A 25927-nucleotide genomic window follows, 5' to 3' on the forward strand; every position below is an offset into this window, starting at 1 on the left:
GACTAGGAAACAGTTTTCAGATCAGAGCAAGGAAACACTTGCATGGTTCAAAATCGGGAAAGAAGCACATCAAGGAAGCGTCCTTTCTCCATATCTTTTCAATCTATATGCAGAACAGATCATTCATGAGGCTAGGCTTTATGAGGAGGCATGTGGCATCAGGGTTGCAGGAAGACTCATCAACAAACTGCCTTATATAGATGATACAACCTTGCTTGCTGAAACTGAGGAGGCCTTGAGGCATTTGCTGCAGAATCTCAAGGACTATAGTCTGTAATATCTATTGAAGCTCAACATCAAGTGAACAAAGACTCTCACCACTGGGCCAATTGGCAGCACCATGATAGATGGAGAAGAGATTGAGATTGTTAACATCGGTTTGCTCAGCTCCACAATCAACACTCTTGGCACTAGCAGTCAAGGAATCAAAAGACAAGTTGCATTTAGAAAATCTGCTGTCAGGGACCTCTCCAAAGTGATGAAGAGCAATGATGAAAATCTAGAGACTAAGGTGCGCCTGATCCAGGCCGTGGTCTTCACAATTACTTGCTATGCATCAGAGAGCTGGACAACGACTAAGGATGACAGAAGAATTGATGTCTTTGAGTTCTGGTGCTGGAGAAGAGTACTGAACATACCATGAACTGGGAACAGAACAAACAGGTCTGTCCTGGAAAGGGTGAAACAAAATTGTTTCCTGGAGGCAAGAATTTTGAGCTCTGTCTCACATACTTTGGGCATGTTGCCAGGAGGGACCAGTCCTTGGTGAAGGATATCGTGCTCAGAAGGGTGGAGCACAGCGAGAGGAAGACCCCAGATAACTGAGGTATTGAGGGTAGAGGTGTCAGAGCTAGGGAGATTACAGGATCGAACAGGATTCAGAGCTATTGTGCATAGAGTCGCTATGAGTCAAAGCACAGAACAACAACAACAATAATTAGCACCTATCATCAACAATATAATGCATGCATGTATCTGTCTGATTGATTATATCTGTCTTCCTTCACCTGAGTGGTATGGGTCCATTGGTCTGACCAATGTTAAGTACTCAGCTCCTAACCAAAAGATCAGCAGTTCAAACCCACCAGCCACTGGGAGAAAGATGTGGCAGTCTACTTCTGTAAAGATTGTTGTTGTTGATTGCCATCAAGTCGAGCATGACTCATAGCGACTCTATGAACAAAAGACATGCAGACTTTCCATAACTATCGTCGTTTCTCAAGTTCATAGAGTTTCCAGAGGCTTGCTGTTCAGGAAGTGGATACCACTCCTGCTTCCTTGTGGGACAGTTCTAACTTTGCCCTGTAGGGTCGCCTTGAATCAGAAGTGACTTGACAACTTCCTTGGTACAAGCTGGTGGGAACTGTGGTGGTATTTTGTTCATTGCTGAATTCCTCATGTTAATGACAGTGAAAGTACTTGGTAATTCTCAATAATTAATCTCAATACAGGAGCCCAATGAGTTAAGAGCTGGGCTTCTAACTAAAAAGTTGATGGTTTAGAGACATGGCAGTCTGCTTCTGTTAAGATTACAGCCTGGGACACGCTGGGAAGTAGTTCTGTCCAGTCACGTGGAGTCTGTGTGTTGGAATATACATGGTGACACCCTATAGCAACATCATCCATATACAATAACTCCCAATGATCATTGATCAAAAGAATAAATGACATTGGACTGGCCAATCCCAGTTGGTACTGAATCCGTGTCTAGAATCTTGCCCCAGAAGCCATCTCTAAGAGGGGACTCAACAGGTGGTCAGTGTGATGTGACCCCAGGAGGAGCTTTGCTGGCTCCTCTGCCAGTGGGGGACCCCAGAGAAGATGACAGTGAGCATCTGTGATCTGTGTCAGGAGTCACTCATCTCCATATTTACATTTACAGGTTGGAAAAAAAAAAATAAAAGCCCCGGAGAGTGTAGCTAAGTTGTTGGGGTCACCTAGCTGTTAGGAGAACAGCTGGAACTCACCTCCATGCCATCTTAGTGTCTGGGTATTTTTAACCAGCCCCAGCTGGGATTCGAGAGAGAGACAATGGTCATGAAGATGCAAGTTGGCCCCTCAGGGAGCTCCATGGGAAATTCTCAGCCCTCAGCTCCGGGAAGATGGGGCTGGCCTCTGGCATTCTTGGCAGGGGGGCAGGAGATGTGCTCAGACCTTCCTGTCACTGACCTTGAAGAAGAGTCTTTGGAAACCCTTTTCATCTCAAAACCCCTGCAGCCCCCAGCCACCCACAGTCTTAAATCTTGCCCACTCATACTTGACATTCTTTCCCCAAAGCTCCTGACCCCAGAGTTCTCCAGCGACGCTTCCTTCTGCATCCCCACCTCTGTGGGGTGTGGAGAAGGCAGGCGGGGGAAGGGTGGGCTTAAAGACCTTGGCCATTTCTCTGCAGCTTTGCCTTGGGAAATCCACCCCTGGGAAAGTTCCAGAAGTTGGCAGTAAAGGAGGAGATCTGGCAAGTGATGTCTGGGGTCAGGAGCCACAGGACTGTCATGATTTCCTCCAGAACCTGAAGACAGACAGGGCGTAAATTCTGAGGTGACTGGGCCACTCTGCAGGCCATATGAGGGGACCACTCAGCTTCTCCCATGGGCCAGTCTGTGCTCAGACTATGGGCTCTCCAAGTCCATCCAGCACTGGCTCCTACTTCTTGGTCCTCTGTTATAACCAAGCCAAGTATTGGTGGAGCCTACACACAGCTTGCTCCTGGCTCTGGGTCCTTCCAGATGTAATATCCGTTCACTTTACTGTGAGTCCATTGTCTGTCCAAGACCTATCAGATCTCAAGTTCACACTGAAGCCTTCTCAGATGAACGTGCCCACCTCAGGTCCCTTCAAACTCACCCACACCACAATTGAAGGATCTCTCTGGAGCGCCCTCCTCCAAGCTGCCCGGCCCCTTTAGAAAGCCCCTCTTAAAGGCTCAGGATTGGTGACTGTTGTGGAAAGTTCTCTCTAGTCCCACTCGTGGAGACTCCACACACAGTGTTGTGATATACAGCCTCTTTCTGCTCCATTCCTACCAGACATAGATCTGACAATTGTGATCCAGAGAGTTTTCATTGACTGATTTTTTAGGAGGGAGCTTGTCAGGTTTTCCTTCCTAGTCAGTCTAAGTCTGGAAGCTCTATTGAAACCACTTAGGATCAAAGCAATACTCACGTTTTCCACTAATAAATGGGTGGAGGAGTCTGCATGTGAACTGCACTGGCCAGGGATTAAGCCAGAGTCTCCCACGTGGAAGGAGAGAAGGCTGCCTCTGAGCCACCAAGGCGCCAAGAACCTCGGGCTAAGCCTGTGCCTCGTGATAAGCTTTGGCCGTTGCCTCTGGTCCAGTCTTAACTGTTAATGCTTCTCTCTCACAAAAGCCACTCAGCCTCTCCTTTCCGGTCAGGTCAAGCTTTCTCTTTCATGTCGGCACATGGTGTGTCCCCATCAGGGACACTGACTCACTACTTCCCATCCTCCATGCCCACTCTACCATCTGTTGGACACCTACCTCTCCAGACCCTTCATCAGGCATCGTTTCCTGATCTCCTCAAATCTGGTTGGATTCCCATAAAAACACATCACCTCATAGAATTGGGGAGTGCAATGGCCACATGCAGTTGCATAGAGGGTACACCGCACAGCACACTGCTGGGGGTGCAGTTTCCACTCTCATCGCATATTTGCCCTGCACCAGAACCACATTGTACAGCAGCCACAATGCTGCGGTTTGGGTGGGGTGGAGGGTAATTGCAGGACCATAATCATTACAAACACAATCTGGCTTATCTGGGTGGTTTAGGGTGTAGTCCTTGCCGTATCACAAAGCACCAGGAAGTTCTGACACTGGCGCCTGGAAACCTGCCCTGTCTGAGGCGAGGCCTGGGTTCTAACGGGAGTGTCTAGGGCGCATCACCCTGACAACATGGCAATGTGCACCCACTTCCTGCCAGCTGCCAAGGACGCCCTGGCTGGCTTTTAGGGGCCTCCCAGCACAATCAGAGTGGTGAGAGGGGCTGTCCTGAGCATTGCAGGATGTTTAGTAACATCCCTGGCCTCTTCCCATTAGATGCCAGTATCCTCCCTGCCAGTTGTGACAACTAGACTCTGCAGACACAGCATATGGACCGAGAGACAACATCTCCCCCTAGTTGAACCAACGCTGATGAGCTGAACACTATCTGGTGTGATGCCCACTGTTGTTTGGGACTCATAGTGACCCCATGTGACAGAATCAAACTGCTTCATCAGATATCCTAGCCTGTAATCGTCTTAAGAAGGAGGCCTGGTTGTGCCGTGGTCAAGCTAATCAAAAGGCTGCTTGTTAACTGAAAGCTTGGAGACCCGAACCCACTAGATGAGAGAGAAAGAGGCATCGATCTGTCTCTGTAAAGACTTAGAGCCTTGAAGTCCCTATGGGCCATTCTACTCTGTCCTGCAGGATTCTTATGGGCCAGAAATGATTTGATGGCAATATACTTGTTTGGTTTTTCTTATATATTGTTAGGCATTTCTCTTGTAGAGGAGCGGATCGATTTGAACCTCTCCAGTGTTGGCTTTTCAGAGGCACTAAATCTCACGGGCCGAGATTGCCCATCCTTCTCCCACAGAGCACCTGGTGAATTCAAACCATGTACTTTTGAGTTGGCAGCACAATTTCTTACCTCAGAGCCTCCAGAGCTTCCTTATTGTAAGCTGTTGCCAAGTCAAGCCTGTAGCGACTCTATGAACAACAGATGACAATGAATGTACCTTGATATTATCTATAATCAGCTCCAGTGTTCTCTGAGAAGAGAAAGAGGTGATAGGGGTGATTCCTGGAAATGCTGTCCCCCAACCTTTCCTAGGATATCTGAGGCACAATCTCTCAAAACTCATTGCCATTAAATTGGAATAGGTTCATAGTTGACATGCCACTGAGTTTCTGAGGCTGTAAATCAAACAGGAGGAGACTGCTCATCTTTCTCCTCAGGGACCACTGGTAGGTTCAGCCTTTGCTTAGTGACTCTGTGTGGCCCAGGCTACCAGGGTGCTCTTTAAGGTTAATGATTAATGATTTCCTAAAACACTTACATAGAAAGAAAAGGACATCACATCATTCTGGGGAAGATAGAGAGCCCTCCAAAGAGAAGATGACCTGCAAGGCTATGGAGTGACACGGCCACTGTAACCATGAGCTCAGGGATGGCAGAGCATGGGGGGTGAGGACGGCACAGGATAGGGCATCCTATCCTTCACCAGGTCATCATGGGGTGCAGCTGACTCAACAGCACTTAACAACCACACAACAACATGGGATTCGCTCTCGCCTCTGTTCTCCTTCCTTCAGTGGCGTGATTCAGAGCGTGGTGCTGCTAATCCAAACGCTCCGTGTCTCTAGGGGTTCGACTCCACCGGTAGCTCTGCAGGAGAAAGAAGGGCAGTTTCCTTCCAGGATGATTTACAGCCTCAGGACCTAATGCAAAGTCACTGTCTGGGAACCAACTTGCTGAGTCAGAACCGAATCGCGGGCAGCGAGTCTGTCCAGTTTACTGCTCAATATCTGAGCTGGCGAAGGATGATAACTAACCAGAGTGGCGGGCTTCACGTCTGCATCAAATGGTCCCGGATCCTGGGTGAGGATTGTCAACCCTGATTCTGAGGGAGTGAGGGGAGACAGCAAGCCGAGGAAGACTTAGTCCCACGACATCGAGTTAGTCCCGCGCACTGATCTCTTCCCCCACCATTCGCAGCACAGCCACCCTTTGTTTAATTATAGATGGTTCTGCCTCTCCTCTTCCTGGTAACTTCCCTACGCTCTGATAAACTTTTTCCTTTTGTCGTTTGTCCTCTGAGTTGGACCCAAAGAAGAAGAGGACAAGGGTACTGTCAGTGAGGAGCCCAGCCGGGCTTGAAAGGGAGGAAGAACCAATAAGAAAAATGTTGCCCAGTAAGAAGAGCAAAATTTAACAGAACAGCAAACAACAAATGCTGGCGAGGTTGTGGAGAAACTGGAACCCTTATTCACTGCTGATGGGAGTTTAAAATGGTGCAACCACTGTGGAAGGTGGTATGGCGCTTTCTCAAAAAGCTGCAAATAGAGATACCATTTGACCCCGCAATACCACTACTGGGAATATACTCTAAAGAGACCATAACTGCCACCCAAGCCGATATATGCACACCCATGTTTATCGTGGCTTTGTTCACAATAGCAAGGAGTTGGAAACAACCTAAGTGCCCATCAACAAACGAATGGAAAGTAAAACTGTGGTATAGTCACACACTGGAATACTAGGCTGCATTAAAAAACAAGGAACTCATGCAATATTATTTAAATCGGGTGACCCTGGAGGACATTATGCTGAGTGAAGTATCTCAGTCTCAAAAGGACAAATAATGCATGGTGCCACTGTGACATCGGGGTTGGGGGGAGACTGAGAAAGATGGGTTAAATAATGTATACTCCATTGAAACAGATGAGGGAGAAAACTGTTTAAAAGAGATATATGGTTAGGTATTTTTGTCACGACTGGAGTCCCGAGCGAAGGCTGCATAGTGGAGTGGACCTTGTGGGAAGGATTGTAAAGCAATGAAGGAATTTTCCTTTTACTTTTCCGAGAGGGGAGTGTACTGGGGGGGGGAGGGAGGGGAGAAAAGTACAACAATGAATGAATGGAAATCCAAAGTCTCTAAATTTTCATTGAAATTAACAATTTGATGGGTAGAGGGAAGGGTGAGTTATGGAAAAGGGAATGATTTGGTGTGAAAAACAATGTATATGAACTTTGTAAGTAAACCAGTATAAAACTAAAATTTTATATTAAAAAAATTATAAAAAAAAATTCTGCCAAGTAGCTGTGCCCACTTGGCCTGCAGACCGGGGCCGGTTCTAGGTTTTTCTGGGGCGCTGTGTTCGGAGCCACCAGTAGGTGTCTCTGTTACACACCGTTGGCCGCCCCTGGGTTTGGAAGGAGAGCACCAGCCAGAAGCCAGCTGGAAACAGCTTCCTCTTTCTTCCTGAGGATTCTCACATCTCCTCAGCCCTAGTTCTCTTGGGAGGAAGCAGGAAGGAACATTTTATGGATCAGGAGAAGAATGAAGTAAGCAAGACAGAATAGAAAGGATATTGCCTGGAGCAGTGTGGTCTTTTAAGAAATATCTGTGTGGGTTCCAATGGACAGCAGAGCCTCGAAAGGTTAGATGGGAAATGTGGGGGCAGTGAGGACGTCTTAACATGAGTGGGGGCGATTAGAAACAGGAGGGTGGGGGAGGCTGCACAACCTGAAGGATGCCATTTGTGTCACTGAATTGCGGCTGTTGGAATTCTAGAATGTTCTACTGTGTATATTTTTTTATGAACTTTTGAATATTGTCATTTGAATAAAAGTTTACTAAGTATATGGGGGGTTCCCCCCTTAATCAATCACTCGTGCATCCTTTGTTCCGTCAAAGCACACAATGTCTGGTCGTCCATTGATCACATGCCATTTTTTCCATCTTGATAAGTGCTTATTGTCTATTAATCCATTTTCGACACCCCTCCGCCCCTCCCTGGTAATCACACTAGAATGATTTTATGCAAGCCTTTCTCTAGCTTTTAGAACTGTATTCTGATACAGTATTTGGCCTCTTGTAAACGACTCTGTATATGGTCCTCCAGACACATCCATATTATGCATGCTTCACGAATTCTTCGTGTTGTCTGCTGTGTATATTTTCAACAACAAAAAAGAATTACTTTTTCCAAGGAAGAAGAGAGTACCAGAAAAATGGGTCCTGCCCTCAGTCCTAGAACCACCGTGTAATAAACTGAACAGCATACACCTTTGATCAATCACGTGATCCTACTTAAGCACCATGGACCTATCGCGGTCAAATCCTCACCTCTAGATGTTGTTGTTATGTGCCATTGGGTGCACTACAACTCACAGCTACCCTATGAACAACTTGCCTTATCCCGAGCCAGCTTCACCATCTCTGACCCCATTGCCACGGTCAACCTGTCACACCATCACATCTCATCACATCTCATCTCATGTCATCTCATCTCACCTTCTCTTGTACTGACCCTCTATCCTTCTACGCATGATGTTCTTCTCCAAGAACTAACCTCACATGACAAAGTATGTAAGACAGAGTTTCAAAATCTCTGCCTTTGAGGGGCAACTTGATTTTACCCTCTCCAGGACAGCCCTATTTGTTCTCTTCCAGTCCATGGTATGGTCAGTTTTTCTCCAGCACCACAACTTAAAGACATCAATTCTTCTTCTGCCATCCTTATTCATCGTCCAGCTTTCCGGTGCATAGTTAAAAATTGAGAAGACTGATACTTGGATTGAACTCACCTTCACCTTTAGACTGACGTTGTTGCTCTTTAGTGCTCTGGAGAGGTCCTTGATGGCAGATTTTCCAAGTTCAGCTAGTCTTTTGATTTCCTGACTGATGGTGCCAAGGGTGTTAATCTTCACCTTTCCAAGCATGATGTCTTTTTCCAAGGACTAGACCCTCCTGACAACATATTCAAAGTATGTGAGACAAAATGTCATCATCCTTGTATCTTAGGAGCACGCTAGCTGCCAATACACCAAGGTATATTTGTTTGCATCTAATGGACATACTTTTCTGTGGGATATTCAGTACTCTTTTCCAACACCACAACTCAAATCCAAATCCAAATTGCATTGGGAAAGTCGGCTGTGAGGGACCTCTCAAGAGTACGGAAGAGCAACGATGTCAGGCTGGAGACTAAGGTGCGCCTGATCCGGGCTATAGTCTTCGCAATTATGTGCTATGCATCAGAGAGTTGGGCAGTGAATAGGGTTGATAGAAAGAGGATTGATGCTTTTGAGCTGTGGTGCTGGAGAAGAGTGTTGAATATACCATGGACTGCTAGGAGAACAAACAGGTTTATCCTAGAGAGGGTGAAGCCAGAGTGTTCCCTGGGGTCAAGGATTCTGAAGCTTCGTCTGACAAATTTGGGGCATGTTGCAAGGAGGGATTGGTCCTTGGAGAGGGACATCATGTTTCGTAGAGTGGAGGGGAGGCGAAGGAGAGGAAGACCTTTGGTGAGATGGATCAATTCTGTGACTGGAGCGGTGGGAATAAGTGCGTTTGAGATGGCTAGGTTGGCACAGGATAGAACAGCGTTTAGAGCTCTTGTACATAGGGTCACTATGAGTCGCAAGCGACTCGATGGCACATAACAACAACAACAACAACAACTCAAAGGCATCGATTTTTCTTTGTGGAAGCCAATAAAATGGAAAAGGAGTCAGGACTCCAGAGAGCAACTCTGGCACTAATTGTTGATAGATCTGTGGCAATGGTGAAGGGAGGCTTATTTATGGAAAAGGGAAGAAGCAGCGGAGAGCTGGGAGACCAGGTCTGTTTAGCCAGGGGGACAAGAGGGGGGCCATGTGATTGAGTCCTTGGTTTAGAGTCAGGACTGCTGGTTTAGTGGTATCCCATATGATAAATGGAACCCCGAGGAAGCGAGGAGGGGAGTGCTCACCCCTGATGAAGCAAGAAGTCAACAACCAGTCCAGTTAACTCATGACCAGCCAACTTGGGCTTCTTTGGGAAATGCTAGAAGTGATCCTCAGTCATCTGGGGGACAGAAGGGTGGTGCTGCATGGTGGACAGTGCAGTAAACAGGATTGGATGCTACCTGAAAGGTTAGGAGATTGAGGCCTCCCAAAAGTGCCTTGGAAGAAAGGCCTGGCAATCTACTTCTGAAAAAATTACACAATGAAAACGCCAAGGATCACGGTTCAACTCTGACACATGTGGGGCCTCCAAGACTTGGGATGGACGTCACAGCAACTTTTTCCATTTGTTTTGCTTGTTTGAACTTAATGGCTAAAGCAGGGTGTCCAGGGTTTGACGCCAATGTTCTCACGATGTGGGTGTGAGGCGAATGGCGTAAGCCCCCTCAGTGTCCACCCTGCGCCTTGAGGACACTGTGGGGGTCCAGTGAGTGAAGTCACACGAAATGTGAGTGTGTGCTGCCCCCTGATTATTGTGCTGTTGCTAGGTGCCGTCATGTTAGCTCCGGCTCATCGTCACCCTACGCAACAAAGAACATCGGACCGCGTTTCTCAAAGGAGGTCCCTGGGTCATCTTTGCTTTCTTGGAACATCCCAGGGATGTTCAGAGCACAGATTCGCAGAATATTGTTTGGATGATCACTACATATATTCCAAATGAAGCCTTTTCATTTGTGGATGTCTGTGTCATAGTTGAGTGTGAAATAACTGGCCTTCCTGTCATGCTATATGATCAAGTCTACTTAAAAGCAGGCCAGAGGTTTCCTCAAAAAGTTGAACATAGACACTATATGACACAGCTATCCCTTTTCTAGGAATACACCCAAGGAACTCAGAACTGAGACACAAACAGAGATTTGTACACCAATGTTCATAGTAGTGTTATTTACCATCACAAGATAGTGGATACAGTCCAAATGTCCAACCACAACCAGAAGGATTGAGAAATTGTGGTACATTCACACAATGGAATACTATTCAGCACTCAGGAACAGTGATTTAAAAAAATACTACATAACTTGGAAGAGACTGGAAAGCATTATACTGAGTGAACTAACTCAGTCTCATAAGGACAAATACTGCATAAGACCATTACTGTAAAAATAGAACGATAACTAGGAAAACAGGTATGAGAGCTCAAGGAGGAAGGGGTGGGAGCAGAGGGGTGAGGATGGGTAGGGGTGAAACCACAGGGTTTCACACTTTGTGGGGTGGAGGGAGTGAGGGAAAGAGCCAGTTGAAAAGATAGGATAATGATGTTGTTAAGTGCCGTCGAGTTGCAGGCAACTCATAGCGACCCTATGAACGAAGTCCTGGATACTGCCTGTATAACTTTCATCCTCTCTCCAGGCTCATAGGGTTTCCAGAGGCAAGAGTGGATGCCACTCCTGCTTCTAAGCTTGTTTTAATCGTGGAGCTTCACCAAACACTGTCTACCACCATGGGTAACAGTATTCAGCTTCACGGCAACCACGAGTTACCTCTGTACAGCAAGTGGATATACCAGGGTTACATGACCTAGAAGAATATTTCACCTAAAACAATCAAAGGCAGGCCTGAGGGCCACAGACTAGAGTCACCCACCTTTGGCTTGGGAGCATGGCTTTCTGTCCACTAGGCCGACTGCTTGATCGCTCTTTCTCTGTGCTGTTGTTGTTGGTGCAGGAGTGGCATCCACTTCCACAATAGCTTGCCTCTGGAAACCCCATGAACCTGGAGAAGGGACGAAAGTTATCTAGAAAGTGTCCAAGACTTCGTTCATAGGGTCGCTATGTGTTCATAGAGTCGCCTGTGACTTGATGGCACTTAACAACACTACCAACAACAACAGGGTAATGATAGGTAAGGTTAAAAACTGATGGCGGTTATTAATTTTATAAAACATAATGCATGAGAATGATTATATAAAACACAATGTGAATGAAGAACAGTGTGAAACACAATGTATACAAACTTTGTAAGCAAACCAATTAAAAAACCCAAATAAACAAACAAGCATGCCAAAGCTATGTTTATTAATATCTAACCATTTAACCGGACAAAGGAGCATGGACAGTGTAATTCATTACATGCCAGGCTGCTGAATGAAAGATCGGCGGTTCAAATCCACCGGCTTTTCCATGCAAAAAACAAGCCTTCTGCTCTCATTAAGGTCTATGCCTTCAGAAAAAAAGAGAGTGCCCCCAGGAACTGGAATGGACTAGATGGCAATGGTTTTTGTTGTTATTTGATTTATTTAACTAGAAAGATGTATATTAAAGGACAACACTTTCAAGTGAATGATGGGATGAGAAGTTACTTATTTTTTAAATTGTTTCCAAATTTTAGTTTATATTGGCTTGCTTACAAAGTTCATATACATAGTGTTTCACACCACTCTTCATTCACTTTGTATTTCATACAATTATTCTCATGCATTATGGTTTATAAAGTTAATTACTATTGGACCTTTACCACTGCCCATCATTTGCTGCATAGTATTTTCCATTGTGTGAATATACCACAATTTCTCAATCTTTTTGGTTGTGGCTGAACATTTGGGCTATTTCCATGATCTTGTGATGGTAATAATGCTACTATGACCCATCTTTTCAGGTCCCCATTGGATCCTTCCCGTTTCTTTTGACCCCTCCCTCCACCCACCAACTTATGCAAACCTGTGGTTTTGTCCCAACCCATCCTCACCCCTCTGCTCCCACCCCTTCCCTCTTGAGTCCCCATACATGTTTTACTAGTTATCCTTCTATTTTTACAGTAATGATCTTAAGAACATGGAAACAGCCCAAATGTCCAACCATAACTAAATGAATTGAGAAACTGTGGCACATTCACACAATGGAATACTATGCAGCATTCAAAAGCAACAATTTAAAAAAATACTGTGTAATTTGGGAAGGACAGGAGACCATTACGCTGAGTGAACTAACTCAGTCTCATAAAGACAAATACTATAAAAATACCATTATTGTAAAAATAAAAAAGAGACATTATTTTTATTTCCTTCACTATGCTTTTCTGAACTTTGTAAATGTTATCCAGCAAATGTATAAATTTTTTTTTACAAGAGAGAAAAGAACAGCCCGCCTTTACTGCACAGTGTCTGGAAGCCTGCTGCCCCTGAGTGGGTTAACTGTGGGCCTTGCCTTCCCAATAACATAAACACAAAAAGAATGGAGGCCGAGCTCATCACATCCTCACGTGATCCTGAATTGGGTGGGATGACTGACACTCAGAGCACCAAGAATAAAATTCGAAACAACCATGACAAATTGAAAACATGGCCTTACAAAAACCGGGTGAAATTCAATAGCACAATTATAAAGTGATAGATTCAGGGCCCAAACCAGCCCCCATACGCTTAGGAAGAAGGCAGGACCGGCTCTCTGTTGGTCACCCGGCTCCAGGTGAGCCTCCACCAGGCACTTTGCCAGGAACCAGACTTTGGAAGGTGAGCTTTGATGAAGACACACACGCAGGCAGCTCACCACATCTTCTTATATTCTAAATGCAGAAATGCTAGCACATCAGCCTGGAATGAGATTTAACTGCTGGCCTTGAAGAGGCTATCTGAAATCAGAACAGTCTTCCAAAACTAGGATTGTCATCGTGTGACCCCATCACATAAGGATATCATCTGTCCCCCTCTCAGATATGGCAACATTCTGGTGTCACGTCCATGTGGAAGAGACACTCTGGGGCCTGAGGCGTGGAGGCAGGAAAGTTAGAACTGCTGGGACATTTTACTAGTTTATAGGGACAATCATGACTATTTGAAATCTGAGCCATCTCCGAAAAGTCTGTCCTTGGAAAAGCCAGGCATCTGGTCGCAGTCAACGGCACGCCTTGCCTCCTTCAAAGCCGCCCAGATTCTGCACACTTAAAAGGCCCGTGACATGCCATGGCCAGAGTAGTCCTCCCTCGGTCCGTTAGTCAACTCCTCATTAGATGCTGAGTTGAGCCTGTGTCAGCGCCCTCCAGAAAGGGCTGGGAGAGGCTGGAGGGCGTCCAGACAAGAGCTGCAGGCAGGATCAAAGCAATGGAAACAAGCCCTATGAAGAAAGGTTAAAAGAATTGGAATTATTTTGCCTGGAAAAAGCCAGGGAGAAGCTGAACAACTAAAATCCAGAAATGAGCAAGGCAAACCTCCTTTTAGCCTGCACTCTCTTCCCATCCGGACTGACAACGGGAGGTAATCGCCACAGCTCACATGAGCACGTCAAGGGCTTTGAGTGAGTGGTCTCAGTCATGCTCATCAGGGTGTGGCAGGTCCAATGGCATAGTCCTTACTTTTCATGCAGGAGACTCCGGTTTGATTCCTCATCGAAACACCATGTGCACCACTACCACTCATCCATCAGTAGAGGCTTTGAACGTGGCAGTGATGCTGGGCGGGCATCAGTCAAGCTTCCAAACTGAGAGGGAGTAGGAAGAAAGGGCTGGCGATCTACTTCTGAAAACCAGCCAACGATCACCCTACAGGTCACAACAGTCGAACCTGATCCTAGGGGTGGAGGTCCTGGGGATGAAGGACCACGCGGCATTTAATATTTTACATGGGATCATGTTGTTGTTACCGTTGTTAGGTCCTGTCATATAAGTTGTACCGTAAGTACAACTCGTAGTGACCCTGTGAACAACAACCTGAACTATCCTGTGCCTTACTATCTCCAAGACACATGAGCCGTTGTTGAAGTCACTGAGACAATCCGTCTCCTTGAGGGTCTTCCTCTCCTTCACTGTCCCTCTACCTTTCCAAGCATGATACCCCTTTCCAATGAATAGTCTATCCTAGCAACATGCCCAAAATATGTGAGATGAAGTTTCACCATCCTTTCTTCTAAGGAGAACTCTGGGTGTACTTTTTCAAGGACCTATCTATTTGTTGTTTTTTTAAAATTATTATTAATTTCAATAAAAATCTACAGAGACTTTGGATTTCCGTTCATTCATTGTTGCACTTTTCTCCCCTCCCAATCTTCCCCCCAGTACACTTTCCTCTTGTAAAAGTAAAACGAAAATTCTTTCATTGTTTTACAAACCCTCCCCCAGGTCCACTCCATCATGTAGCCTTCGCTCTAGACTCCTGTCATGACAAAAATACCTAATCACATATCCAATGCGGACAAATACACGCTGTATGACACCTTCATTATTTAACCTCTCTGTGCTTTGATTTGTTTTCTGCATAAAAATGTGGATTTATCTCAGTATTGGGAAACTTCTGAACAATGTTGTGATAGGTCTCTTGGTATCCAGAGCAGGTGCCCTCGGTGGTAGTCACTGGTACATCACAGGGACGGTGCCTGGTGGGCAGAAATTGGGGGATGCTACAGCAGCTGGTCCAAGACCATTAAACTCTGCAGCCAGAAACCAGCTCCCTTCCAAGGAAGCCACCTCTTCATTGTTCCGAAGTGTCCCTCAGAGGCCCCAGAACCCTAGGTTATCTCAGCCACAAGCATCGTGTCCCATGTTGGCTCCAGGAACTTAAGCCTCATTTTCTGTTAATCCCATGACCATCATTTCCCTGCACCAAGGTATGATGACCGAGGGCCAAGTCCACATTTTCCCCAGCATGAGGGTAGCAGGCATGTTCTCCTTGGATCTGCAGGAAACTGATTGTAGTTTGAGAGGGTGTTTCCTTCCACTGGTCCCCGGGAAGTACAATGCTCCTCAAACTAAGGGTTCTGGGATCACATCGGAATGAGAACTTTGCACCTGTTGGTCCCCACTTGGGCCACCACCAAGACAGAGGCAGAGGACATCCATTTCCCCACAGTCTCCCAGGGCCTGACCCAGAGGAGTCACTGATCAAATGAAATAGTGACTCACTGTTGAGCTGCCACACGTTTACTTGGTTCAACTGAGTCTCTCAGACTAAAAGCTCTAGCAAAACCTCTCAACGCCACACCACACAGTGTCCCAGGAGGGGTCCTTCAGGGTCTATGGCTTCCGCAGGTTTGGAGCAGCTAGAGGACAGGCAGCGAGCAAGCTTGGGATTCCAAGAGGAAATTCTACGGCCTCAGGAGCTGGTGGGCTGGTGGGTAAAAGTAACTAGCGACTCTGAGGCCAGTGTCTCTGGCAGGCCACAGGCAGCTCATAGCGTTTTTAGACTTTTGGCAAAAGCTGAGAGGGAGTGAGGAGATGTAGGTGAAAGGAGACTCTGTTACATGTTGTCCCTTCTCCCCTCACAGAGATTGAAGGAGAAAGAGAGGTAGAGAGAAGTGGATGAAGAGAAAGAAAAAGTGAAGACTAAAAATTGTGAGAGGGAGAGAAGATGGAGAAGAGGAGGAGGAGGAGGAGAAAGGAGGTGAAAAAAAGGAGGAGGAGAAGGGAGAAAAAAGGAAGATGGGAGGAGGACGGAGGAAGGAGGAGGGGGAGGAGGAGGGAGATGTGGAGGAGGAGGGAGGAGGAGGAGGATGTAGATGATGATGGGGAGGATGTAGAGGAGGAAGAGGAGGAGAAAGGGAGAAAGGAGGAGAAGGAAGGAAGGAGGAGAAGAAGAAGAGGAAGAGGGGGAGGAAGAGGAAGGAGAGAAGAAGAAGAAGAAGAAAAAGAAGAAAAAAGAAGAAGAAGAAGAAGAAGAAGAAGAAGAAGAAGAAGAAGAAGAAGAAGAAGAAGAAGAAGAAGAAGAGGAGGAGGAGGAGGAGAAGAGGGAAGATGAAGAAAAGGAGGAGGAGAAGAAGAGAAGGAGGAGATGAGGAACAAAAGGAGGAAGACGGAGGAAAAAGAAGGGAGGAGTGAGGAGGGAGAGGCCAGAGGAGGGAGGGAGGGAGGGAAGCAGGGAGAGAAACAATGGAGGCTGGACTGGAGGCCGGACGAGCATGCTAACCCAGGAAGGGCCAGAATGACTTGGCAATGTGGTGATCACGGCAGAGCTGGGTGGGAGGTGGGAGGCAGAAAGTCTAAGAGGGGGACACAGATGTGGCCTGGAGGACGCCGAGTTCAGCCGCCAACCCCTGCCAAGATGACGGAGTGCCAGCAGAGCCCTCTGTCATTAACTTGTGCCCTGGACTAAGTGGGGGCAGCAGGGCAGAGGGGCTGGTGAGATGGGCAGGAAGAGGGCAGGAGTCAGGGTGAGGTGTCTGCCTGTGCAGGCTGTAAGGAAGAGGGTTCCAGTGATGGCAGCAGCTGCTGATCCCGGGAGGGCCCATGTTGAGGGGACAGCCCCCAGGGAGAGCTCTGTGGGGTAGACAGTGCTGGTGGACATGGCCTTCCATGGCTGGCCGTGGCCTCAGGGCTTATCTGCCCAGTGATCCTCCATAATAACTACCTTCCAACAATGACATGTCCTCTACGGCTCTAAGGTGCAGCCCCAACACCCCACTGTGACAATGCCTGCAGACCCCAATGGAGGGTTGGGGCCGGAAGCCCTGAGGCCTGGCTCCTGAGAAGAGGGGACTCCCACAGCCTCCTTCCTTTCTGCAAAGCAGGAGCCCCCTCGCCTCATGACAGAGTTCGTTTGGAATCTTTTCATTCCATTCATGGGCCTCTAATGGAATCAAGAGCGTGCTATTTATATTTACAGATGGTGCAAACTTTAGGGGGACATCAAATGAGCCAGATGTTGGGAGGATGTAGGAAAAAAGAGGGAGCTTGGCCAGCAGGAATCTGAGAGGCCCCAGAGAAGGAGTTCTGGACCCCAGGCCCCAGGCCCCAGAGCGTGGAGATGACGAGAGAAGTCGTGGCGTGAGACCTGCACTGTTCCGAGCAACTTGTCCGAGGCAGTGAGGAGAGTTTAGTGCAGAACTTGTTTAGCTCGGAGAAAAATGTAGTCTCTGCCTGTCTCCATTGTTCCTTCGGAGACCACGCGGGGGACCAGAGCAGCAGGCTTTTCCTCTCCAATTATTTTCAGCCGAGGGAAAAAACAGATGGTAAATAGCACTGATTTTTTTTTTTTTAGAATTAATATTAATAAAATATGTGCTAAAGTTCTGCCTGCGCCCCAGGAACCAGGGCCAGAGGTGGGGGCAGGGGAGGGGAGAGGAAGAGGAGGGACAGGGGTGGGGGAGGTGACAGTGGATGAAGAGCTCGTTCCTCTGGTGACCACGAAGGTGCTGGAAGACCTTTTGGGTGACAGGGCCCACCCACTCTTAGGAGCCGGCATCTGGTGGGAGGTGGCCCTCATGCCACACCACGTGGCACCTCTTGGGGCTCTAAGCAATGTGAGGGGGAGGGTGGCCCAGGGCTGTAAGGCACGCTGGCGCCACAGGGCCCCTCTCAGCCGGGTGTGGCCCAGATGGCTCCTGCCAACACACAGAGGGGGCAGGCTATGTCCTCACCTCCCTGGCCAGTGCCATCCTCTAGCCCCACTTGGCCCATCCAAATGTCCATCTGTCAGCACAACTGGTTGAGTGTCCACCGGCTGCCCAGCTGTCCCCTGCGGGCTCGGATTCCATGTGACAGCAGCGACAGTGGCCTGTCTCCTCCATCAAGGGGTGGAAACAGGGTTGTCCACGTGCTAGGACAGAGCCAGCAGTCTGCTTCATTCAACGTCATTCAGCACACCCTTGCTGCTGGGGGTTGTTCTAAGTCCTGGAGAGACCACACCAGAAACTAAACCCACTGTCATCAGGTCCTATTGGTCTCGTAAAATCCCTCCATCAGGTTCCAGAGACTATCAATGAATTGCCCATCTTTCTCTCACAGAGCAGATAAGCCCTGAGACCACAGCCAGCCATGGAGGGCCAAGCCCACCAAACCAGCACTGCCTACCCCACAGAGCTCTCCCTGGCCGGTGGGGGGGGGGGAGGGAACCCCTCAACATGGGCCTCCCCTGGTATCAGTAGCTGCTGGCATCGCTGGGGACTCCTTCATTACAGCTTCTGTAGGTACCTCATCCTGACTCCTGCCCTCTTCCTGCCCATCTCACCAGCCCCTCTACCCTGTTGCCCCCACTTGGTCCAAGGCACAAGTTTGTGTCGGCCCCTGCGCGCACTCCGTTATCTTGGCAGGGGTTGACAGCTGAGCTCAGCGTCCTCCAGGCCACGTCTGTGTCCCTTTTTGGTACCTCCACCTAGAGAAACAGCAGGAATCAAAGCAGATGCAGTCCTTGCTCTCTGCGAGTTTACACTGCAATTGTAGGTCGAGGCCGTCATTCAATGAATAGAAATGAATATAAGTTAATCACTATGAAATGACATGCTGTGAAAGTGCTATGAAAGAAAAGACCAAGAGCAACACAAGAGCACTGGTGGATTTGCTCAGTGGCTACTTATCAGGGCCCCAGAAGGCTTCTCTGAGCTTCTCTCTCTCATGACTTTAGACAGGAGCTTGGACAGCAGCTAGAAAGAGAGTACCTTATGCGATTACAAACCAGAGATTAACAAAAGATAAAAAAGTAAAGTATAAAAGCTACCGTCCAGTATAGAGATCCCACTTGGGACTATTCACCTGTCATTTCTGATCTGATCTTGTTTCTTTCTTTGCAATGACTGCTAGGAAGCTCAGAGGCAAAATCTTGCTTTGTCTCCACTAGCAGGCATGCCAGACTCCACTGAATGTACGTTGTGTAGTAATGTTGCCCCTGCACTAGCTTTTCTTCTCTTCTGTCATATTCCTTCTGTTTCATTTTATCTCTTAGTGGAGCTCTGGTGGCCTAGTGGCAAAAAACTACGCTGCAATCTTAAAGGCCACCAGATGTTCTGAGGGAGAAGGATGGGCAATCTCCTCCCGTGTGATTAACTGTTTCTGAAAATCTGCCAGAGGGTCAGCTGTGGGTTGGGTTGCTTCCATCTCGATGGTACACAACAACAACAACAACAACGTTTAATTTGTATTTAATATTGTTATTACAGCAGTAACTCATGGTTGCTGTGAAGCTGAATACTGTGACACTGATGTGTCAAATGCAATAATGGTTACTCATGGTGGACAGTGTTTGGTGGAGCTCCTCGATTAAAACAAGCTTGGAAGCAGGAGTGGCATCCACTTCTGAAATAGCTTGTCTCTGGAAACCCTATGAACCTGGAGAAAGGATGAAAGTCATACAAGTGTGAGGACTTTTGTTCATAGGGTCGCTATGAGTTACCTACGACTCGACGACACTTAACAACAACAACAACGATTATTATTATACTTGTGTATTTTTTGGTATACTGTTTTAAATCCCTACTGAAATCCAATGGAGAATAGATAAGCAAAGATATATGGACGTTAAATTGTGCTCAGCTACTGTTGTAGAATGGGACTGTCCTTGGGGTTGGGGAGAGACTGAGTAAGATGGGTTCAATAATGTATACTGCATTGAAACAGAGGAGGGAGAGAACCGTTTAAAAGAGAGATGTAACTGGGTATTTCTGTCATCACAGGAGACTAGAGCGAGGGCTGCATGGTGGAGGGGACCTGGGGGAGGGTTTGTAAAACAATGAAAGAATCTTTTCTTTTACTTTTCCATAATTTTTGGACTCATGTACTTATAACTTGTTAGTCAAATTTGTGTCTTCTAGGTTGCAACACCCCCATGATACATCTTGAAGGATATGTACATGTACAGCCAAGCACAATCAATGAGTGCATCTGAATTCCAAAATCAATCTCTATAATAATAGTCTATGTGTTTCCTACTGCCAAAGGGGCCCTTTAGAGTAGTGAGAGAAGATCATCACCCTGAAACCCACAGCGTCCCTTTTCAGCAGGAAGTAGCTAAGAGAATACGCCATCCCCTTTTCCTTATGACTCAGGGTGAAGTCTCTCTCAGGGAGGAGTGATAGGGAATGGCAAAGGACACACTGACAAAGAAGATTAATCAGAACTGGCTTTGACAAGCACTGTGGCATTTGGACAAGAACAAACTGGGAGGAGGGTAGAGAGAATAGTGCAACAATGAATGAGTGGAAGCCCAAAATCTCTGTAAATGTTTATGAAAATTAATAAAATATAATTATAGAAAAAAAATTGTGCTCAGCTAAAACCTAAAAGCGTCTTTGTAGTATGTCATCCTGGATGGATCATGAACCATTTTAAAAAGTTGCTCTAAAGGACAGAAGAATCAATGTCTTTGAATTGTGGTGCTGAAGAAGAGTATTGAACAAACCATGCACCACAAAGAGAACAGGTCTGTCGTGGAAAGGGTGAAACCAAGCTTCTCCTTGGAGGCAAGGATTTTGAAGCTCCCTCTCATAAACTTTGAGCACTTGGCCAGGAGGAAACAGTCTTTGGAGAAAACCAGCAGGCTTGAAAAGGTGAAGGGATAGCACAGGAGAGGAAGATTCTGGATGGGATGAAATGACACAGTAACTGGGGAGATAGGTGTTTCAGAGTCAGTGAGACTGGCTCAGGAGAGGGTACGGTGTAGAGCTACTGTACACAGGGCCGCTATGAGTCTCAGGCAACTTGATGGCACACCACCACCACCACAACAACGACAACAAAAGACTTTAGTGGATTAGATAGAAGCAGATAGTCTCAGCAGAGATTCCCTGAATTCCATCATTTACAGGGTGAAGTAAGAGATTATCTGTGCTTTTAGGAAATGCACAGTGAAATATTAGGGAAAAGGGGCCTCTGTCTCCCTGGATGGTATGAACATCAATGAGCTTGGCTACTACCTCTACCCAGGGTACTACGAAAGACAGTCCTGGTGATCTGCTTCAGAAATATCTCCTGAAAATCCTATGGGCAGATGGGGGCATGCCTGGCATATGTGGGGCTGCTATGAGTTGAAATTTTGGAATTGACTTGTGAGCCACTGATTTTCTGTTTTGTTTGGGGAGAGGCACAGCAACCTACTTTCAAGTGGTGAGAAGGAAAGAGAAAGAATAGAAGAGAGGATGGACGAAGAGGAAAGATCACAATGTTATTCTTAAGAAATGCATTTCTCTCTATGTGTTTATAAACCCAAGTGAGTTTGTCTCTGGTTTGATTTACAGCTGATGGGCACCTTTTTGAAAGAGAGTCCCCAAGGCCACTGTCTCCTTGCCTTCCCGACCATCACCCCACCATGACTCCCACCCACACCGGAGCGCTAGCGTAACCCTCTGCAGTTTGGAGAACTTCTGAGCAGAATTGTCTTCTGGTCATTAGGCATGGAGTTCATTTGTTTCTGACATTGATGCGGTTAAATCCCAGCTGGGTCATCAGCCAGCCTTTACGCTTTTAAGCATTTTCTTTTGGAAATCTTTACAAGTCCACCTGAGAAACACCTCAAAGCTTCTCTCTGGGGCCTGACTTCTTGTCATTTGTAAACCTGTCACTTGGGGCTTCTGGAGAAGAAAAGACGGCTCCTCCAGCAGGGCTAAGCACAGCCTTCCTAGAATTGGAAATAAACACTTTTCACAGGCTCGGCTGCAGCTAGTCCCTGCCCAGCGCCCCTTCCCGTCTCTCATAGCTCTTACTCCCAAGCCCATTCAAGGTTGATGTGGCTGGAAAGTTCTGGAAGGCGATCATGAGTTCCAAGCTGTAGCTTGTTTAATAAAACACGGGCGTGCTGCTCCAGCCTTTCTCCAGTCTCCACACACTTGTTCTCAAGGTGTCAGGACCACAACCCGAGCAGGCAGCCGCCCTGAGAAGGTGGTGCAGATACACGTCTGGTCCCTGGCAGCTGGGAATCTCACACTCCAGCCAATATTCCAGCTCTTCGGAGGGAAAACGTGCCCCAAACCACCCTCAGTCTCAGCCTCAGCCTCAGCAACAGTCCATCCAGGCCCTTGTGGTCGCAGCCAACTGGAAAGGACTTTGGGCTGTGCCTAGCAAGTGAGATTTCTCACGCCTGGCTCTCTCCTTAAAGGAACCCCGGGCGTAGGTTGTGTAACATGTCACGCTGTTAACCCAAAGGTCTAGAGTTCTAATCCACCAGCAACTCTGCAGGAGAAAAGTGGGCAGTCGGTTGGCTTTGCTTTGCTGGTGTAGTGTGTTCCCTATTGGGATGCTAACTGAAAGGCTGTTAAGTTTGAATCTACCAGCAGTTAGTTCTACGAGAGAAAAGAGGAGGCTGCCTCTTCCCACTCAGATTTACAACCTTGGAAACCCAGTGGAGGGTCCTCACAAGATGCAATCAACAACAGGGTGTTTAGTTTATGGTTTTTGCTCCCGTGAGTAGGAACTGCCTTGACAGCACCAGCAAAAGCAATAATAAAGTTAATGAGGTGAGAGGGTACCATTACAGGATTAGGTGATTTCTTGAGTCAGTCTCTTGTGAGATAGAAATTAAATGAGTGAGAAGACATCAGAGGGACTTGTTACCACCAAGAAAGGAGAGCCGGGAGCAGAAGGCATCCTTTTCATCAGTGATACCTACGTGGAGAACCTGCAAGGCCCAAAGAAAGACCAGTGCCAAGATACATGAAGATCTCCACGGAACAACTCTTGGTTGATAAGAACTGTTTGTTTGTTTGTTGCCATCAAAGGATCTGAACCTTGTCCGAGCAAGTCCCACGAGCTCAGCGGTTCTGGGGAAGCTGCATTCTTCAGTGTGTGTGTCTGTGAAAGGGTAAGAAGCACGGGGATTACAGACAGGCCTCGCCCGGCTTCCAGGGTGGTGCCAGCTCAGAGGCGCGGAGTGACTTCCCTCACTGCACCCAGAAGTGGCACTTTATCCCAAGTCCATTATTTTGCTCTTTTCCAAGCCTCTTCTTGAAACCCTTTCATTCACACAGTTCAAAGCACTTTGCCCACTCGAGGTCTTTAATCCTGGCTATACTGCCTCGTGACTCGGCAGACAATGACAGTGATTAGAGTGGGAGTGAAGGACCCTCAGCCCAGCCAAACGTGGGGATTTAGCCTGGGACTCGACAAGCAGCTTCCTGGACAGGTGGAGGCACCAGGGCCCTCCTTTCCAGCCAAGTGTCAGTGATGGCCATGGGCCAAGGCCAAGGCTGAAATGGATGCCCTGCATCTTGACCTTGTCTCCACCTCTGGCCCTGCTCCTTTTCCTCTTGCTCTGCCTCTAGGCTCTTGGTGCTGCTCTCAAACTGCCCAGGACCTCCTCCAGCCGGTGGCATAGCGTCAAGAAGTCAAAGGCTTGAGTTCAAATCCTGCCCTAGCACCTGCCAACTGCGTGAACTTGGCTGCACTTGGAAGTCTCCGAGCAGCTGCAGTCTGATCTTTGTGGAAGTCCATCCTTAATGCTGAGCAATTTGATCCTTCTCTCGCTCTTAGTGAGTGTGTATTTACTTGGAGTCCTTTTATTCTCAGTTTACAAACGAACTTATACAGAGACTGATGGAGGCAAATGTGGTTACTCATTCCAGCGAAAATGCTTGCATTTAATTTAGGTCTTGTGAGAGGCACTTTGGGTTGTGCCCAGCAAGTAAAAGGGGTGAGTGACTGCCAATTGGCACTTTGGAGACAGACTGGGGAAATACATTATTAGAATTGATTCCATAAAAGCTGGTACTTGGTTTCAACCCCATGTGCTTCCTTGTAGAACTGTGTTCCAGATGGTGTTCTTGGTTATGACTTTAGGGAAGCAAATCACCAGGCCTTTTTTTCCTACTGCTTTCCTGGAGAGATACAAAACATGAGCTTTTTGGCTTTAGCAGAACCTATCCAGGAACCTACTGATAGTCACAGACTTACAGAAAAAGAAAATACGAAACTCCCAGCCTCGCTGTAGATGCTACGCTGAAATCAGGAGGCAGTTGCTACAGAAGAGCAATGAACTTGGATGTTGATGTTATTGTTAGATGCCACGGAGTTGACCATAACTCATAGTGACCCTGTGACCAACAGATTGGAACTTTGCCCTGTTGTGCACTGTCTCAACAATCTCCACCAAGTTCAAGCCCATTGTTGCAGGTGCTGTATCAGTCAATCTCATTGAGAGACTTCCTCTCTTTCTCTGAATCTCCACTTTCCCCAGCATGATGTCTTTTTCCAAGGACTGGCCCTCTTGACACATCCAAAATATGTGGCAAAGTTTCACTTTCTTTGCCTCTAAACACTCTGGTTGAACTTGTTCTAAATTTGTTTGTTCTTTTGGGGAGTTCATGGGTCTTCAATAGTCTTTGCCACCACCACAGTGCAAAGACATCGATTCTTTTATGATTGTCCTTATTCATTGTCCAACTTCCATATGCGTACAAAGGAATTGAAAATATCACGAACTGAGTGGAAACCAATAACAAGGGCCTTTCGACGCACTGTCCAAAGGAATCAGCAACTCACGGTCACTGCTAAAAGGAGCCCCTCCACCAGCTCATAGGACGCCTTTGGGTGAGGTACAGACAGAGACAGAGAAGTCCTCCAAGGACACCCTCTCCAGGTCCCAGGCAGAAATAGCTCGATTTTAACCCCCTTGGATTGTTGTTGTTAAATGCTGTTGAGTCATAGGTGACTCATAGCGACCCTATGAACAGAAGTCCTGGACACCTGTATAACTTTCATCCTTTCTCCAGGTTCATAGGGTTTCTGGAGGCAAGCTATTGTGGAAGTGGATGCCACTCCTGCTTCCAAGTTCACCAAATACTATCCACTATGGGTAACCATTCTCACATTTGACTCATCAGTGTCACAGTGTTTGGCTTCACAGCAACCATGAGTTACCTCTGTACAGCAAGTGGACATACCAGGGTTACACGACCTAGAAGAATATTTCACCAAAAATAATTAAAAGCAGGCCTGAGGGCTGCAGAGTTAGAGTCACCCACCTGTGGCTTGGGAGCATGACTTTCTGTCCACTAGGCTAACTGCTCTCTCTCTCTCTATATATATATGCTTTTGTTGTTGTTGTTGTTAAGTGCCGTCGAGTCATAGGTGACGCATAGTGACCCTCTGAACAAAAGTCCTGGACACCTGTATAACTTTTGTCCTTTCTCCAGGTTCATAGGGTTTCCAGAGGCAAGCTATGATGAGGCCTTTTATGGGGTCAACTATTAACTGAGAGGTTGGCGATTCTAACACACCCACAGAGGTGCTTTGAAAGATTAATCTAGAGATCTGCTTCTGAAAATGCCCAGCCTTGAATCCACGCTGGAGCTGTTCTACTCTGAACACATGGGTTCAACCACAATTTAAAATCAGCCCAAGAGCAATGATCAGCATCAACAGCGACGGTCAGAGGGACATGGTCCAGCTGGTGGCCAGGCCACAGCCTCGCTTCCGTGGGAAGGAAAGGGGCAGCCTTCTCCCCGCAGCCCAGGGAACCCCCCAGTGCTTGGTGGCTTCTGCTGGGAAAGCCCAGTCCCTTTGCGGGAGGACCACGGCCAGCACGACTGTCCCTCAGCACAGCAAACCTATACTTAAACACGGTTAACTCTGCCTGCTGCACAGGAAATACCCCACAGTTTAGCAAAAACACAGGGCACCCTCTTTCCCCCAAGTGCTGCACTGGTGGTTTATGTGGAATACCATGTTCTGAGCTGGGCCCAAGTCCACTGGGCCAACTTCCAAGCTAGTTTTTCCCAGTAGCCCAAGCAGACAGCAGCACTGAGCCACACTCAGTGCTTGAAGTGGAAGGGCAAACACAGAGCCTTCCA

This window comes from Elephantulus edwardii, unplaced genomic scaffold (genome assembly GCF_000299155.1).
Source record: "Elephantulus edwardii isolate Elephantulus edwardi_28Jun2011 unplaced genomic scaffold, EleEdw1.0 scaffold00048, whole genome shotgun sequence".
NCBI lineage: Eukaryota > Metazoa > Chordata > Mammalia > Macroscelidea > Macroscelididae > Elephantulus > Elephantulus edwardii.